This window comes from Ascaphus truei, chromosome 3 (assembly GCF_040206685.1).
Source record: "Ascaphus truei isolate aAscTru1 chromosome 3, aAscTru1.hap1, whole genome shotgun sequence".
NCBI classification, from domain to species: domain Eukaryota; kingdom Metazoa; phylum Chordata; class Amphibia; order Anura; family Ascaphidae; genus Ascaphus; species Ascaphus truei.
This window is the reverse complement of record NC_134485.1, coordinates 420,513,981-420,531,985: the sequence shown is the minus strand read 5'-3', so window position 1 is coordinate 420,531,985 and position 18,005 is coordinate 420,513,981. Positions and strand designations below refer to the sequence as shown.

The 18,005-nt window shown below is 43.8% G+C and overlaps 1 long non-coding RNA gene across 1 annotated transcript in view; it reads left to right on the top strand.

Annotated features, from left to right (window-relative positions):
• Nucleotides 1–3,551, top strand: part of LOC142491198 (uncharacterized) — an 84,935-nt gene extending 81,384 nt beyond the window's left edge. Inside the window, exons 3-4 of the long non-coding RNA XR_012800338.1 lie at nt 1,072–1,161; nt 3,337–3,551. This is a non-coding gene — a long non-coding RNA (uncharacterized LOC142491198). The remainder of the gene's footprint in view (nt 1–1,071; nt 1,162–3,336) is intronic.
• The last annotated feature ends 14,454 nt before the right edge of the window (nt 3,552–18,005 follow it).

The window sequence follows — 18,005 nt, the reverse complement described above, 5'->3', positions numbered from 1 at the left end:
TCATAGTCGGGGTCACAGGCAGGGATCAAGTGAGGTGGCAAAGGTTTGTAGTCTGGGTCACAGGCAGAGATCAAAGCTAGTGCAAATAAACAGGAACAAATGTGGACCAAAGGGAACAGACACCTTGCTCGGGCACTGGCTGCTTGTAAAAGAATGCCTTATGAAGGCCTTGGACAGGTGTAGCCAGTTTAACAGTCCCCATGTTAGGCCAGGTTGAAAGAGGACATTTCCTTTCTTTAGCCATCTTTGTTTAGGGCAAATTAAGTCACTTCCCGTCCTGGAACATCTTGGTGCAGGTGAAGCAACCTCAAATCTCGGCCAAGATAGTTGAGCCAATGTAGAATCAGGGATGCGCTGGTACCAAAGGGTACGACTGCGATGGTGGGTCCTGACACTAGTGGCAAGAGGATTTGGGTCATCTTGGATTGGCAAGTTCCTGGGTTTTTAACCATGATTCTAATATGTAAGTTAAGTAAATATATAACGCTGTGGTTATTTCCACCATTTCACTTGTCTGTCATTTTATTCTTTGACTAATGGAGTTTTGAGATAAGCGGGGTGGAGACGAGGAAAAGTAGACGTACCGAGGTCATGCGACTGCAGTTTGTTTTCTCCTTGTATTGTAGTAATTTGTGCCTTGAATTTCCTGTCAATTTCGATAGGGGAATGTCCCTGTTTACTTAAAGCACACACTACCGCAGCTATGGCTGCTCCCTGGACAGAGAGAGCTCAGGTTTCTCCTGAAGAAATATGTAGAGCAGCCACATCCTCTCCTTATACTTTTATCAAATACTATAAGATAGATGTCCTCCATTTGGCTTAAAAAAAAGTTTACGAGACAGGTGCTTCAAATAGTGGTCAAGACATATTAGGATAGGAAAGTTGCCCACCATTGCTGTTTATTGTGCTCCTTTGGTACATCCCAAAGCGAAATTTACTTCTGACATTTCCTTTTCTTCAAGTCCCTCCCATGGCACCATCATTTTCCCAACCTAGGAACATTTGAATACTGACTCGTTGAGTGGAATGCCCCCGGATATACTGTTCAGTAATTAGCTCTCCTTCTCACAGCTGAAGGCGGAGAAGTTTTCCCATAAGGCGATGCTGCCATGGAAAGACTTTACTTTTTCGCTTGGTTTATGCCACCCTACATGTTAGGAGGTAAGTTGTTTGGGTTCCTTAAAGCACCAGCCTAATTTTTCAACCTGGCTTGGGTGGACATCCTTGACCCAGTACCAAACATACGCAGGAGCTTTTCTTTCGTGATTGACATATAAAAACATGACCTCCATTCAGAATAAACAAGAACAGTGTGTAGTGTAACAGTGTAACAGTGTACCAACGTGGGTGAAGGAATAGCACCTTTAAATGCACACAGGATCAGAGGAAGGTGTAATACGTGAATTCAGGCTGCTAGCTGTGTGCTACCTACTGTAATACTGTTACATCTGCAGTTTGCTGACACCGACAGAGTTATCATAGCTTGTGCTGGCTGAGAACAGTTGCTTCCCCCTACGTGTTAAGAGAAAGTCAATCGTGTTTTGATTTGGGAACAAAATCCCTGCTGCTTCAGCAAGCTGTCTGCATATAAAGCAGAAAAACAAAGCAGTGCCGTAAATGCTAGAAAGACAATCAACATCTCGGTTAGGATGCTGGTCTATTTGCAGACACATGCTCTGTGAGTCATTTTGTAGTTGACAGTTTAGGCGTTAAATAACCAGAAATGTTGTTGGGCTACATTATTTAGAGTTTTATGTTGAAAGAGATTCAGTCCAAGTAAACAGATTATGCAGGATTTATAGACGTGTAAAATATTCATGGAACATTGCACAGGCATAAGCACAAAAGCGAAATGGCAAAGTACTGTATAAACAAGGCAGATTGATCAGATCACATGTGCCTGTTCATTGTTAAAGGACAGGCACGTAATCTAATCTGTGTGACCCACAGATACAACCTGAATGTCTCGCCCATCTTTTTAACTTGTTTATTAATGACCGTGAGGTTGGCATAGAAAGCAAGGTCACCATCTTTGCTGATGACACTAAATTGTGTAAGGTTGTAAAATCAGAGCAGGGTGTAATTTCTCTACAGAAAGACCTGAGGTTTAATACAGATAAATGTAAGGTTATGCATTTGGGAAACAAGAATAAACAGGTGACTTACAAATTAAATGGGAAAAAATAGGTGAATTCTTGAAGGACAAGGATTTAGGAGTGCTAATAGGCAACAGTGTTAGGAATAGTGCCCAATGTCATGCAGTAGCTCTAAAGGCAATCTTGCATTAAACAGGGAATGGATGGAAGGGAAATAAGCATCATGATGCCCCTCTATAAAGCATAAGTAAGACCACACCTTGAATACATAGTACAGTTTTGGGCACCACACTATAAAAAAGCCATTATGGAACTAGAAAAAGTGCAGAGAAGAGCCATTATGTACCAAAACATCTATAAAGATTACTTAGAGTGGTTAAATGGGATCATAATAGAATTGGAAAAGTTCCCGAAGATACGACCATATACTCCGTAGGTCCAGAGCTCTACCATCCACCGATCACCGTTCCGCTCGTGGATGCCACAACCGTGACGTCACCACGCCCCTATGCACATTTCGCGTGACGTAGCAATCTTCTTGAGGGGGGAGTCAAGTACTGACGCCGTCCATGCATCTCTTATACCTGACAGTAAGAGGGAGTAACTGGGAGGCAGCCAATCCCTTCTTATGCCACATAGATGTTGCACAAATCAGCGGCTGTACACAATTAAATTAATCATGGAAGATATGCCGAAAATGGCATTGGTATGGAGGTATTCAATACAAGATAGTTTCCATAGCGCCTTTCTAAATTTTGCATAATAATATTTGTCTATAAAATTACATATCATGTATACAGATCCAGATGGCAAAATATGAATAGCAACTGGATCTGTTTACATGCTATGTAATTCTATAGACAAATATTATTATGCAGTGATAAGTATGTGATACGTCACACGAAACGTGTGTTGGGGCGTGGTGACGTCACTGACACCCTTCCACCACTTTACATCCACTACCCGTTCCTCACCTGGAAACTTATTTTATTCCAATTTTTTATTTCACTTATATTTGCTACACTTTTTTTGTTTCGGCGTTGTTATTTTGTATATCATTAAAGATTTATTATTTTGGTTTTTAGCAGTTACACGTCCTGTTACTCTTGTGCTATAGGTATTGTTTGGGTTTGACAGCGGGGTCGTCCCCTATGGACATTATATCCTAAGAATTATAACTGTTACCTTAACCATGAGTGGGCCTGCTGTGACCTTGGTCACTTCTCTTCTGTGCTTCTAGTTTCTTCATTAACCACCAGACTCCATGATGCCTTAGAATATTCCTTTCTTCATGCAAGTTGATACCCTTTACTTTTTGTCTATGGACTGTTACTTTGTATCCAGGATTTGGAAGCACTGATCTATGAAACTTTGTTCATTTTTTTTTGTCTAGTCCAAGATGGGATAGGGTAAAATGATGTACAATTCAGTGCATGTACTATGAAGATGAATAAACCTCAGTCAAATATACATCTGGTGTAGTCTTTGAAGCAGGGTAATGACTAAAGGAAGAAGATTTGTCCATGAGGTGCATCTTGAAGCCTTAGGATCCTCTTGGACTGGAGGCGCTGACCGCTGAGGAATTCACCGCAAACCTGTCCTGACACTCCCCACACCACTGCTGCGAACTCCGATCTTCTGTTTACAGTAGCTACAGGTACAGTATGCACCAACAGCCACAGAATACACTGGTAGCAAGACCATTTCCCAGAGGTTAGGGGAAAGAGGGTGACACACTGTTGACTACACCAGCTACTCACTTAAAGGGTTAATACCTACTAGGACCAAAGTATGTTAATGCAGTGACTTGTTTAAGAGGTTAGATCTGATTTGGTGCATTTAAAAAAAAAAAAAAAAAAACCTGCCTAATATACGTCTTCTTAAAGTAAGTTTGTTACCACGGTGAGCTGAGACCAGGGAGAGGTTTGATTTCCTGTGGCTGCTCCCTTTTGTCTGATGTCGCTGTGTGTTCATCATGTGCTCGCACAGTCAGACCTCCTTGCAGGGTCGGTTTAACCACTAGGCAAACTAGGGGGCCGCCAAGGGTGGCACAATTTGGGGTGCGGCACATTTTGCTGCCTAGTGCAGTGTGTGCTAACCAGGGTGCAGTATTTCCCGGAGCAGGGAGAGAGCAGAGCTATTGCTAGGGGGGTTGGCAGTTTCATCCATCCTTATTAGCTGCTGGGTAATGCAGCCAATCAGGAGGAGGTATCAGGAGCCTGGGAGTGGGGCCAAGCAGAGGAGGAAACAGCATGGGCAGAAGAGAGGTGAGGCTTGGTGTCTGTCCTATGTGAATTTGTTCTGTTTTGCTCTGTTTTGTACAGTATGTGGGCGTAAGAGAGAGTGAGAGGGAGGGGGAGTGAGAGAGAATGGGAGGGGGAGAATAAGAGGCAGGGAGAGAGAGGAAGCGTGAGATAGAATGACAGGGCGAGGAATAATGTCGGATTTTTGCCCGGGCCTAAGGTGACAAAATTTTGGGGTGGCAGAATTTGCAGGCGGCATGCACAACCGGCGCATGCCCGGGCAGCAAGCACCGATCGTGCATGCGCACGAGCATCTGAAAAACGCATATCGATTATGTGGGCAATCGCACATGTGCGGCCTGCCACGTGACGTCACATGGCGCCACATTGCCATGGCAATGGGATGGCGTGGTGCTGGAAGAGGAGGGCAGCACCAGGTAAGGGCTTAAGGGCGGCATTTTTTTAAATCCACCACTGGCGGGGAGGGTGAGATGACAGGAAGGGGGAGAAAATGACAGGGAAGGGGAGAGGGGGAGAATGATAGGGAGGGGGTTAGAGAGAATAACAGAGAGGAAGGAGAGGGAAGGGGGAGGGAATGAGAGAGAGGGGGAGAGAGAATGAGATGGAAGGGGAGAGAGAATGACGGAGGGGGTGAGGGAGAGAGTGAAAGGTACAGTAGGGGGTGAGGGAAAGAGAGAGAGAATGACGGGGGTGGGAGAGAATCAGATGGAGGGGGGCTGAGGGGGAGAGGGAATTAGGGGGGGAATGAAAGGGAGGGGGAAGAGAGAATGAGAGGGAGGGGGGAGAGAGAATGAGAGGGAGGGGGGAGAGAGAATGAGAGGGAGGTGGAGGGAGAAAGAAGGTTGAGGGAGAGAGGGGTGGGAGTTCCTTACAATGCATCTGATCTCAGACGGGCTATTAGAGACGGTTAGGGTTCCTTACAATGCATCTGATCTCAGACGCGCTATTAGAGAGGGTTGGGGTTCCTCACAATGCATCTGATCACAGACGCGCTATTAGAGAGGGTTAGGGTTCCTTACACTGCATCTGGTCTCAGACGCGCTATTAGAGAGGGTTAGGGTTCCTTACAATGCATCTGATCTCAGACACCCTATTAGAGAGGGTTGGGGTTCCTCACAATGCATCTGATCTCAGACGCGCTATTAGAGAGGGTTGGGGATCCTTACAATGCAACTGATTTTTCTCACACCTTCCATCACAAATCACTCATGATAATCAGATAAATAAGATAACAATGTTTATGAAGAAATAAAATCTTTATTATATAGTTGGTACAACAATTGGTAACAATTTATATTCACATTTTTTAGGGCTGGCAGAGTACTGTATAATGTGTGAAGCTTCAACACATGTCAAATATTATAACATAGCATTCACATCATTTTACACAACTAACCCTTGTGTTAGCTAAGAGTGCCGTTGGTATGTGCTTATTGCTGCTGCACTTCATGCAGTTATTCTCCCTCCTCCGAATGAAGCATCAGGTCCCACGCACACAGCACCTTTTAAGAAGAACACATATATGATAGCTTACTCTGTAGGTACAGTATCCCATCTGCCCCCGGCCCCAATTCATAGACTGCTACCAGACAAAAGGTACTTTGGACACGTGTCCCATAACCTACACTACGAGGATAACCTTTTTGGAGGCTGCATCCATGAGCATTGATAGGTACCAGAGTGGGAGTACTATGAACTCTGACATTTATTGAACAGTATCTGAGCACGTGGCTTCAGAAGCTTTGTGTATTCCTACATACATTGGGGGTTATTTATTAAGCTGCCATAGTGACATCGGGCACTACCAAATCTCCCATTGATAACTGGCACTATCGCAGTTTAATGAGTAACCCCAAATGTGTGTTTGAGATCGTCAGACAAGTCTGGAACAACCCTGTGTTTCATTTCCATGATCCAGTACCACAGGAATGAGCCCTATGACATGTTATACATGTAGTGAATCATATTGTGCATCTTTACAGTATGTGTTGTCTCTCTTCTACATCAAAACAAACCACCAGGAGATGAGTAACGTTCTGCAGAAGATGCTTACAAACTAAAATTAGCGTGTGCATCAAAACAGATTGGTTTTTGCCATGATATGTTCATGATCATGTAGTATTTATTTTTTCATCTGTCTATGATTTAGGGACCAAAATTTAAATTGTATGGCCAATGAGCCCGGATTGCTGCCTAACAAATTATATTTAAAGCACCTGAGAATCAATGTCATTCTCTTGAAATACAACTAAAATATATTAAGAGAAGGATAATAACATTTTCATTTTGTGTCCCACAGAGTCATATATTTGTCTTATAAGGATATTGATACCTGAATTTGCGAGGGCAACCAAATGGCCCCACAAAACTCTCATGGGAAAAGCAGTATCGTCGGCAGTAGCCTTGTTGATTTCCACAGGTCCAAAGGGAAAATTCAGCATTCTCCTGTCCACCTGAAGGGGCAAACAGATATGTTCTATACATTAACCAATCTACTCATTGGAACTTTGTAACTAGTAGATAAGGTCGCTCTGTTTGAATGAGAAGTTCCACTGTGCATCATACAAGCTTTGATTTTTTTTATTTAAAATATGTTTTATAGACTTACCTTGAATCGGAGACGCACTCATTTTGAGGTTTCTTCCTCATACAGTACAAATTAAATCACATATCTATTGACATTTTATATAACAGATATGTGATAATGATCTGACTTTTGTGAGCATTACACAGCAATGATGTTTTAAGGCAAAGCACAGGTATAGTGACATTATCTAAAGCAGGAAGTGCCTTTTTCCGTAAGCTAGCGTCTTATTCACGAAGGTAATTATTTGCAGAAATAACAGCTGTAATGGAGCTCACCATCATGGGGTTAATGTCACGTTATTTCAGGAGAACAGCTTGTTAGCTTCAAATAACATTGCGTTATTTAAGTTATAGGGCCGGAAGTAGCAAGGTCTCTTGGCTGCAAATGTTGGGCAAAACTGGAGCAAAAAACCTGCACCAAATTTATCACGGCAGAAATCCCATTGTTTCCCATGGAATTTGGTTCTATGATAAATTTGCTGCAGTTTTTTGCACCTGTTTTTCCCAACGTTTGCAGCCAGGAGACTTTGATACATCCGCCCGTTAGTGTTACACCCAGCCAGACCGTGAAATAGGGCTTTTGTGTGAGACAGAGAGAGATATTGCAATACGTAAATGATATTCAAATAATTACAATTTGCAGGTACTGTTTCTCGGGTGTGTTCACCTCCAGGCTCCTGACACCTCCTAATTGGCTGCATTACCCAGCAGCAGCCAATCAGGATGGAGGAAGCTGCCCAGCCCCCTAGCACCTGCTCTCTCCCTGCTCTGGGAAATCCCGCGGCCCCCCAAGCTGGTCAGGTCACTATATCCAGAGAGGTAATATGGGTATACACATATATGTCCAGTATTACCTCTACTCTGCTAATACAGGACAGTCCAGTTCAATACTGGACACCTGGCAACCCTATCTATAGTACACTGTAATGAGGTCCTAAATTTCATCTTAACATTGTGCAAACTTAACAGGGCAGTTATGTCATACAGTGACAAGATTTCCCACATCTAACCATTACGTGCAAAATGTCATTAAATTGGAAAAGAAATGTCCCTTATTTTAAGAAGAGCTACGTTGTCGTCAATACCTAAAATAGGCGAGACTAGGCAGAACTTTTATGAAATTACTGTACATAGTTACATAGTAGATGAAGTTGAAAAAAGCCATACGTCTATCAAGTTCAACCTATGCTAAATTTAGATGACAGATACTTTATCCTATATCCGTACTTACAGTATATTGATCCAGAGGAAGGCAAACAAAAAACCCCAGTGATATGTTATCCAATGATATCTCATAAGGGGAAAAATAAATTCCTTCCTAAATCCTAATATTGGCAATCAGATTACTGGATCAACATCCTTCCCATGTTTACTTATTTGGTATATCCCTGTATACCTTTTCTTTCTAAGTGAAATTATTGGCTAATATGCATTTTCCTGTATCTTTCAACTTTATATATTACATTTCTGGCATTTTCTTGATTAGACTTGCTATACCCTATTTTATTACATCATACTTACATTGTTTGTTAACACCTCAGATCTATTTACTGACCAACAGTATAAATATTCAGGGAGATTTGTTATCAAGTGGCATCTTCTATGAACTTTTTTTTCAGGGAGAACGAAAAACAATTATACATTTTTCAGTCAATTATAAGAGAGTTTCCCACATCGAAGAGAGAAACAATTTACTGATCATTAGGACTCTAATTGTCCAGAAATTAGCAATACTCTCCTGACTTTTTGGAGAATTTCCCAACTCAAGCTGGTCAGGACCTCACAATGTCCTAAATGTTTAGGCAGCTTGCCATCCTGAAGTAATGGGCTGCTGGGGATGTGCAGAGAAAGGGAGAGAAGGAAATTCACTTTTTAGTAGTGCCAGTAGAAGGAAATAAAAAATCAAGATGGCCACCACAGTCATCCAATAGAAAACTGCCACGTCATGCTCCAATGACATTGGGCTTCCTATTGTCGAACAGGAGTGGGCCTGAGTCGGTGGGTTCAGCGAGGGAGAGATGGAGCACTACTACTAAAAAATACAAGCAAGTGTGAGTATTCACCAATCAAGAGGTGTTACTCTTCCGGTTTATTGATGTTATTGGATGTGGTGATATCATTTCATAGATGGTCTATTTATAGTGTGGGACACTTCAAGGATATAAAATTATGGCTATTACATCATAAGAAGCCTGGCAGCTTTTTGGGTCTGTGTTAGAGCACCATACAGCTTTTTTGTTATAAGTCGGTGGCCATTTTGATTTCCAGAAAGAGAACGAAAGAAAGTTCACGTTAAACGGTAGATTTCTCGGTAACTCCAGAGTTCAGAAAATCGTGGTAAACGCCCCATTCTAATTATTAATAAGAAAAACAACCTTAAAAATAACCCCCAAAAAACAAGTATGGCGGATTAATGCTTCAATGAGTGCTCAGCCTGGTTAAAATTCAGGCCAGAACAGGTGATTGGTTGAACGGGAGACTGCCCAACTTTTTGTGTCTATGGAATATTTGTCACTGTGCCTCCATCCTACAGTATTAACAATATGATATTTTTTAAGGTCTGCAGAAATGACAGTATTTCCCCACATTGGAGATTGTTGTTTCTCCAGAGTCAGACGACATCAGGCATCATCTCCTGTAAAAATGTCCCAAGCCAATAATGTCCTTTGGATCCTAGAAGAATATTTAGAGGTGTACAACAAGTCTGCAGTCATACTCGGTATGTATGTATACATATCCTTATTTATATAGCGCCATTAATGTACATAGCGCTTCACAGCAGTAATACACGTGACAATCATATAAATAACAAATAATGGGAATAAGTGCTTCAGTAATAAAAGTAACATTTAGGAAAAGGAGTCCCTGCTCCGAAGAGCTTACAATCTAATTGGTAGGTAGGAAGAACATAAAGAGGCAGTAGGAGGCTGTTCTGGTCAGTGCGTCTGCAGGGGGCCAAGATTGATGTATTAGGTGGATAGTATCAGCCACGGCGCTACTCAAATGCTTCTTTAACAGTATCATACACTGCAATTGTTTTTAAAAACGGGGTCACCAGCATAAGCTTCTACTTTACCCAGGTACAATATAAAGTATGTAGAAGCAGATCATTCTTGTAAGCCTGGCTTTTAACTCTGGGCACTGGCTCAATGTAAAGTACACAAAAAGCTTATTTGTTCTGAGACGTCCTGTCTTCATCCATCAGTTTGAGAATACACATTGCAACATTACCCGGCCAGTCCTGATTCCTGCTCCGTCAGGCTTGTGCTGATGGAATCCAATGAAAAGCAATGAGGATTGTGTTTAGTTGAAGTGGAGGATTTTTGTCACTTTTTTTTACCCACCATGATTTATTTATTGGGGGAAAAAAATAGAATAGAGCTACAAATAAGATATGACATGCTGTAGTGCTAGTGGCAACGTGCACAGCAATATAACAAGGGTTCTGATTTTCCCTGCGGCTGAAGTAGTGTCTCCCACCCAGAGATAGAATTGGAGACCAAAAGTAAAAGCCTACAGGTACAGTATAGCGGAAAGGACAAAATAAAAAACACAGTGTGATCTGTGAAAAATAGGGCGCCCCCCAGGCGAAAGATTTGAAACTCACAAAAGATTTTCTTGATTAAGCATGTGTCAATGGACCAAGCGAACCGACTCCTTTACATCTCCTCCGTCCTCCAGAGTAACGCCTCAATTAAAACTCAGCCTGAGTATATAGAAAGCGTTACAGGGGCAGCAAAAATGGCGTGAGATGTTTTAATCAAAAGTTCTAAAAGTATTTGAAATGCACAGGGCACTCACACAATATCAGAGACGCACAGTGCACTCACACAATATCAGAGATGCACAGGGCACTCACACAATATCAGAGACGCACAGTGCACTCACACAATATCAGAGACGCACAGTGCACTCACCAAGTATCAGATGCACAGTGCACTTCCAAAGTATCAGAGACGCACAGTGCACTCACAAAGTATCAGATGCACAGTGCACTTCCAAAGTATCAGAGACGCACAGTGCACTCACCAAGTATCAGATGCACAGTGCACTCACAAAGTGTCAGAGATGCACAGTGCACTCACAAAGTATCAGAGTTGCACAGTGCTCTCACAAAGTATCAGAGTTGCACAGTGCACTCACAAAATATCAGAGATGCACAGTGCACTCACAAAGTATCAGAGATGCACAGTGCACTCGCCAAGTATCAGAGATGCACCGTGAACTCACACAATATCAGAGATGCACAATGCACTCAAAGTATCAGAGATGCACAGTGCCCTCAAAGTATCGGAGATGCACAGTGCATTCACAAAGTATCAGAGTTAAAAGCACAGTTTGGGTACACCTGATTCAGCACAATGGAGACACGATCTCGCCGCCGTGGCGTCTGGTACAGACTTCTTCCACATCACATGACCGTTCACTCTTGTCTCGCGGTGGCATCCGGCTGGTTGGTTCCTCTATCCTGCACAGTAGATCACCCTATGCATTTTATGCCTCATTTCACACTGTTATAGTGTTTGCATTGTTTCTTTCAGGAATGATTCATGGGCCCCTTGCTTCTTTCCCTAGTCTCGTTCCTGCGGCACTTATTAGTGTCCATTCCATTAACTTGGTGCACTGTAGTTTTATTGAAAAGGGTAGGATAGGGTATAAAGGGGTGATCCAGCTAATCACAGTACCCTGAAGAAGCGTAAGCGAAATGTGTAGGGTAATCTACTGCGCAGGGCTGAGGACCCAACAAGCTGGATGCTCCCATGAAATGAGAGTGAACCATCATGTGATGTGGAAGGAGTCTGTACCGGACGCAATGGCGGTGAGACCGGGTCTCCATTGTGCTGAGTCGGGTGTACTCAAACTGTGCTTTATAAACGGGCATAATTATGTTTACTTCCCTTCCATCCATTGCCCGTTTAATGCAAGATAAGATCGTGTTTGCCTTTGGAGCTACTGCATGACTTTGGGCACTATTGCTAAGCTTGCTGCCTACAAGAACTCCTAAATCCTTCTCCATCAAGGATTCTCTTACCGTATTTCCTCGGTTGTAAGACGCAATCGATTGTAAGATGCACCATCAATTTGGCCCTTACAATTGAGGAAAATTACTTTTCATTTACCATGTTTGAGGAGAGGTTCCATGTCAGCGGAGGATGAAGCGGGCGGCGGTGGTGGCAGAAGAGGTCCCAAGTCTGCAGATGAATGAAGATAAGAAGATAGCGGGTGGGCGTGCGGTGGCGTCGGCGGCAGGAGATCATTATAGCAGGAGAGTTGAGCAGGAGCAGAGCGGCATAGGGGAACGGCTGGGGAGGGGAACAACGGAAGTCAGACACCGGTCAACGTCCGGTGTTACAGTGTGCACCTCCCAAGCCGTTCCCCTGTGCCGCTCTGCTCCTGCTCAGCTCTCCTGCTATTATGATCTCCTGCCGCCGCTGTCCCACCGTACGCCCGCCTGTTGTCTTCTTATCTTTATTCAGCTGCAGACTTGGGACCTGGCCTGTCGCCACTCTCCCGCCCACTGTCCATCTTCAACCATCTGCAGACGTGGGATCTCTCCTGCCGCCGCCGCCGCCCGCTTCATCCTCCGCTGACATGGGACCTCTCCTGAAACATGGTAAGTGAGAAGAGGGGGTTAGTACTGTAGACACTTTTTTTAATTTACATTTTTAATACATCGATTCTAAGACACACCCCGATTTCAGACGTGAAATTCAGAAAAAAAGGTGCGTCTTAGAATGGAGGAAATAGGGTAATTTATCCCCATTTAATTTGTAAGGCGCTTATTTATTCTATTTTCCCAAATGCATAACCTTACATTTATCTGTATTAAACCTCATTTGCCATTTACCTGCCCAAGTTTCCAGTCTCTCCAAGTCCTTCTGAAGAGAAATTACATCCTGCTCTGATTCTACTACCTCACACAATTTAGTGTCATCAGCAAAGATGGAGACTTTGCTCTCTATGCCAACCTCAAATTCATTAATAAACAAGTTAAAAAGCAGGGGTCCCAGTACCGATTCCTAAGGTACTCCACTCTTTTTAGCCCACCATGAAAATGTCCCATTTATGACAACCCTCTGTTGTCTGTCCTTCAACCAGTTTTCAATCCAGGTGCAAATATTTTTACCGAATCCAATTTGCTTTATTTTGTACATTAACCTTGTGTGGAACTTTACCAAATGACTTTGCAAAACCTAAGTAGACCACATCAACTAACTAACATCAACATAATGGCGGCTTAAATGTTATGCGTCCTGCGGGCCAATAGGAAGTGGTGACATCATCCCTTGCAGCTTCCTATTGGACCATGTGATGCAGGACATTTAAACTGAGCACCTACGGAGGTAAGTGTCTCTGGAAGCAGGGGGTCTTCGGAACTGAAATTGATGCGGTTCAGAGACCCCTGATCTCTCTCTCTCTCACTCCCCCTCCTCTCTTTTTCCCCTCTCTCTCCCCCTCTCTCTCCCCCTCTTTCTCTCCTCTCCTCCGCTCTCTCTCCCCTTCCTCTCTTCCTCTCCCCTCTCCTCTTCCCCACTCTTCCCCTCCTCTTTCTGCCCTTCCTCTTCTCTGCTGCTCCTCTTTCCCCTCCTCTCTCTTTCCCCCCTCTCTCTCTCCCCCTTTCTCCTCCCCTCTCCCAGGCCCATAACTACACCTCTCCACCTGGTCCATAACTACCCCCTCCAGGCTTTATTCCTCCCCTCCCCGCCAAGAAAACAAACCGTAGAACATCCACCTTTATGGATTGCCAAAGTGCAATAAAAAGAGTTTGGTGAAGAAGAGAGGGGCCCACATGGGAGTTCTTTATTATGCAGAGGATTGAATTAAAGTGTATATAGCTTTCAAAACCTCACGTGTCTCTTCTTCAAACATGTCGTGTTATTCCATTATGAAGAACTCTCAGGTTTGTCCACTAAAAGGTATCAATAATTACATCAAATGTACCCTTAGTTCTCCAGGACCAACACAGCTATTAGAACATTGAACGTCTGTAATTGAAGAAGAGGGAGAAGATAGTTTTGTACAGATACAATCACTGGAAAAATTATCCTGAGGCAAAAAAGCTAGTAAAGCATAGTGGCTTTAAATGTTTAACTTCAATACTGCCCATCTGCTTAATCACTGACCTTTGCCTCTGTCCTTAATGTTTCATTTTTACTAGGAGTTTTATGTTTGCCGTCTATGTATTTGCAGGTTATAAGCCTCTGACGGACAGTAAAAAAAAAATATGTAAGGTCTATGTTTTAAGTTTGGAGCAAAAATTAAACAAACACGTATTTTCATCCTACGTCTCTCAGTGTCTGTATAATAAAGTAATTTGTTTAAATATTGATTCATGTGCATCAGCGTTAGCTTGGAGGAATGCCAATAAGAGATGTTAGGTTGGCCATACTGTACACATAATATTGAGATATATTCAATTATGTGTCTGTGTGTGTCATTTCCTTTTCTCCCTTCAGTTTGCATCAAAAACTCAGCCGTTTCCGATGTGGCATAAACCTCCACGGCTAACGTCTAATAATAACCAAAACGAACAAGCTTCTTACATTTGATTCAAACCAAATTTTTCTCTGTGTTGATAGAAAGACTCCCAGGAGTCTCCGTGAAATTGAAAGAGATCAGCCATTATTATACATAAAAGTTCTGATGATACACAACGAAATGAGGATACATTCTAGCAGCAGTGCATTTCTAATCACTGCGATCTTCAATTCAATGTAATCCGGGGCAGACACAGTTAAAGCAAAGAGCTTTGAGCTACATTTCTGAACACGCCAATGATGTGTTTATACTTACTGATCGCCACAGCCACAGACACAAGGATCATTACAATGATACGGAGGCAGTTCATGGTGGAGTTTTGATGTGGGGATGCTGTTGATTTCACATCTATTGCACCGTGCCTGTATTTATCAGCCAATGCCTTATAACAAAGGGGAGGAGCGGATTCTGAATGCAGTGGGAGTGGTGGAACTGTATAGTTTAAATCCACCAGCTGTCTAGACTGCATGTAAGCTCTATTTACTCTGTAAAGAATTGTTCTGAGGAACGCTATGCATAGTGCAAGTATTTGTATTCTACATAAAGCTGATTAATGTTCTGGTTTACATAGGTCCGTACAGAAATACAGATGCAGCAATGTTTATAAAAACCTACTGATAACGCAGAATATCACGGAATATCCCACCAAAATGTGCCAACGGGATCAATAACCTGTGCTACACCCATAATCAGGGCCGCTGACAGGGAGGGAGAGCTGGGACAACTGTCCCAGGCCTGACAGCTATGGGAGGACGTCCATCTTCTGCGTCCGGCTGCCGGGCCTCTGATGGTGCCGATTATCAGTTTGTGTTTAAGAACTGAACTGTAGAAAGGATATGGTATTTTTCCAGAGACAAACTGGGACGTTCGCGCATGCGCAGTCGGCGCGGGTCCGCTCCGGCATGCGCAGTTGACTCAGGCCACTCACGCATGCATGAAAACTGCAATCTCCAGCCGCTTGCGCATGCGTGAACACTGATTTGCCATTCGCGTCTGAAGCGATTGCCGGTCGCTCATGTGCCTGCAGGCACCGCCCGCACATGCGCGAGTGGCGATATAAAAAACCGTGACATTCACAATTTCGGCCCACCGGGATAAACAACAGAAAACCGGGACGTTTAGTCGCCCTAAGAAATTAAGAAGCGCATGATGGAGAACGAGTGCTGGGATAGTGTAAGGAATCGGGGAACACGTCCTTCGCGATGTGTTCCCTCCTTACATGTCTTACCTCAGACCTCCGCTCTGGCACGAGTGCGTGCGCGCACCCCCACTCTGCTTACAGAGCGCACGCGCAGCTCTTCTAGTGTGCCATGGAGCTTGGCTCTGCCCCCACGGACACGCCGCGCTTCTCTCACGTGCAGCGCGCATACGTGACGACGTGCACCGCTCCCCAGTTGCGTGACAAGTATTCATTAGCCCACTTGTCTCCTGCAGCTAATCCTTGCCTCTGCAGAGGCTGCGCCTCCGCTCCGCCTCCCTTGCTACTGGTTTCTGTGTGCTACTTAAACCCTGCAGTTCCTCTCATACCTTGTTGAGCATAACATCTTGTAGCCTTGAGCTCCTACGTCCGCTGTGCCCTGCTCCTTGTCTTGTGTTTACCTTGCAGTTTTACCCTTCATGTTCCGACCCGGCTTGACCTTGGAATCTCTCTGGATACTGACCCTGGCTTACCCTCGACCTTGCGGATATCTCCAACCCAGACCACGGCTATAGGGACCTCACAATTCTAACCTCTCCAACCCCAGACCACGGCTAACGGACTTGACTATTCTGACCTCTCCATTCCAAGACCTTGGCAAGTATCCACTAACCCACTCTCTCCAACCCAGACCAAGAAAGGAGGTTGGAACGCCATCACTCACGTTCTCTCACACCAACGGCTCTTGTCCCCAGTCTGTCTCTTTCTACTTTCCCAGCTCTTGAGGCGCCAGAACCAATGCAGTTAGAAAGTCACCAGCTCTTCCCTTCAGAGAAACAATGTTGGAGAACTGGAGGATTATGTCTTTACTGCGGACTGTCGGGTCACCTGGTGCTCCATTGCCCCACGAAGACGGGAAACGCCAAAACACCCAATGAGGTATAAGGGGGTCTCATTGGGTACTATTTTTTCTTCCGCTCCTAGTAAGAGACGTCTACCAACCAGGGCCATACTGTCTGTCTTCCTTGAGGGTCCTGGTTTCCTTGTTCCTGCCTCTGCCTTCATCGACTTCGGGTCTGGGGGAAATTTTGTGGATCAAGATTTCACTACCAAACATAAGATTCCCCTGATCAAGAAATCAATACCCGTGGGTCTAGAGGCTATTGACAGACGTCCTCTTCAGCCAGCCTTCATTTCATTGGAGACTCCTATTTTTACTCTCTCTACTACTGACGGTCACAAGGAAAAGATTTCACTGTATGTTATTCATTCACCCTCTGTACAGGTAATTCTAGGTCTTCCTTGGCTCCAACAACACAATCCGATTATAGACTGGACAGACAAGAGACCTATACAATGGGGTTTGCTATGAAACCCTACCTCCGCACCGCCCTTATTATTGCCCCATAGAGCTTCTGCTTGGTGCCATCCTTCCTAAAGGTAGATCCTACCCTTTGTCCCTTCCTGAGACTAAGGCTATGTCAGAATATATTCAGGAGAACTTAAAGAGAGGGTTCATTAGAGCTTCTTCCTCCCCAGCCGGGGCTGGGTTCTTTTTAGTTAAGAAAGATGGTTCACTCCGTCCTTGCATAGACTATAGGGGTCTGAACAAAATAACCCTGAAGAATCGTTACCCTTTGCCACTCATCTCGGAATTTTTTTTTTCTCATCATCTCGTCTACAAGGTTCTTCCATTTTTTTTAAACTTGATCTTCGTGGGGCCTACAATCTCATACGCATTCGACAAGGGGACAAATGGAAGACGGCCTTCAAAACGAGAGACGGCCATTATGAATATTTGGTCATGCCTTTCAGGCTCTGTAATGCCCCAGCTGTCGTTCAAGAATTCATGAATGATATTTTTCGAGATGTCCTCAACATTTTTGTAATTGTCTATCTATACGATATTCTTATTTTTTGTAAATCTATATCCGAACATAAGTTAGTTCTGTCTGTCCCGTCTACGTGAGAATCATCTCTATGCTAAGATGCTTCTATGCTTCCGCTGCTGTGGGTGTGTGGTTTACTACTTCCCCACCTCAGTACCGGGATCCTGTCTTGCCCACGGGCAGCGCAAGCATTACAGATGGGAGTTGAGTGTTGAGATTCTTTATTTTTTGTAAAGCCAAATGCATAGATAGAGAATTTGAATATGTAAACTAAGGTGATCCAAGTTCAGTGCTCCAGATTGTAAGCGCTGTAGGCAGGCACACTCTAATTCCTTTTGTTTAACTTGCTGTTTAATGCACTTATGAAACTTTGTATATTATCTTCCTGTACTTTCTGTATTATTCTGTAAATCGCTCCGTGCCACACCTGTGACCACGTGACTTGTGTATGTGAAAAGGGTTAATACCGCTAGCTATCCTGCTGACTCACTAA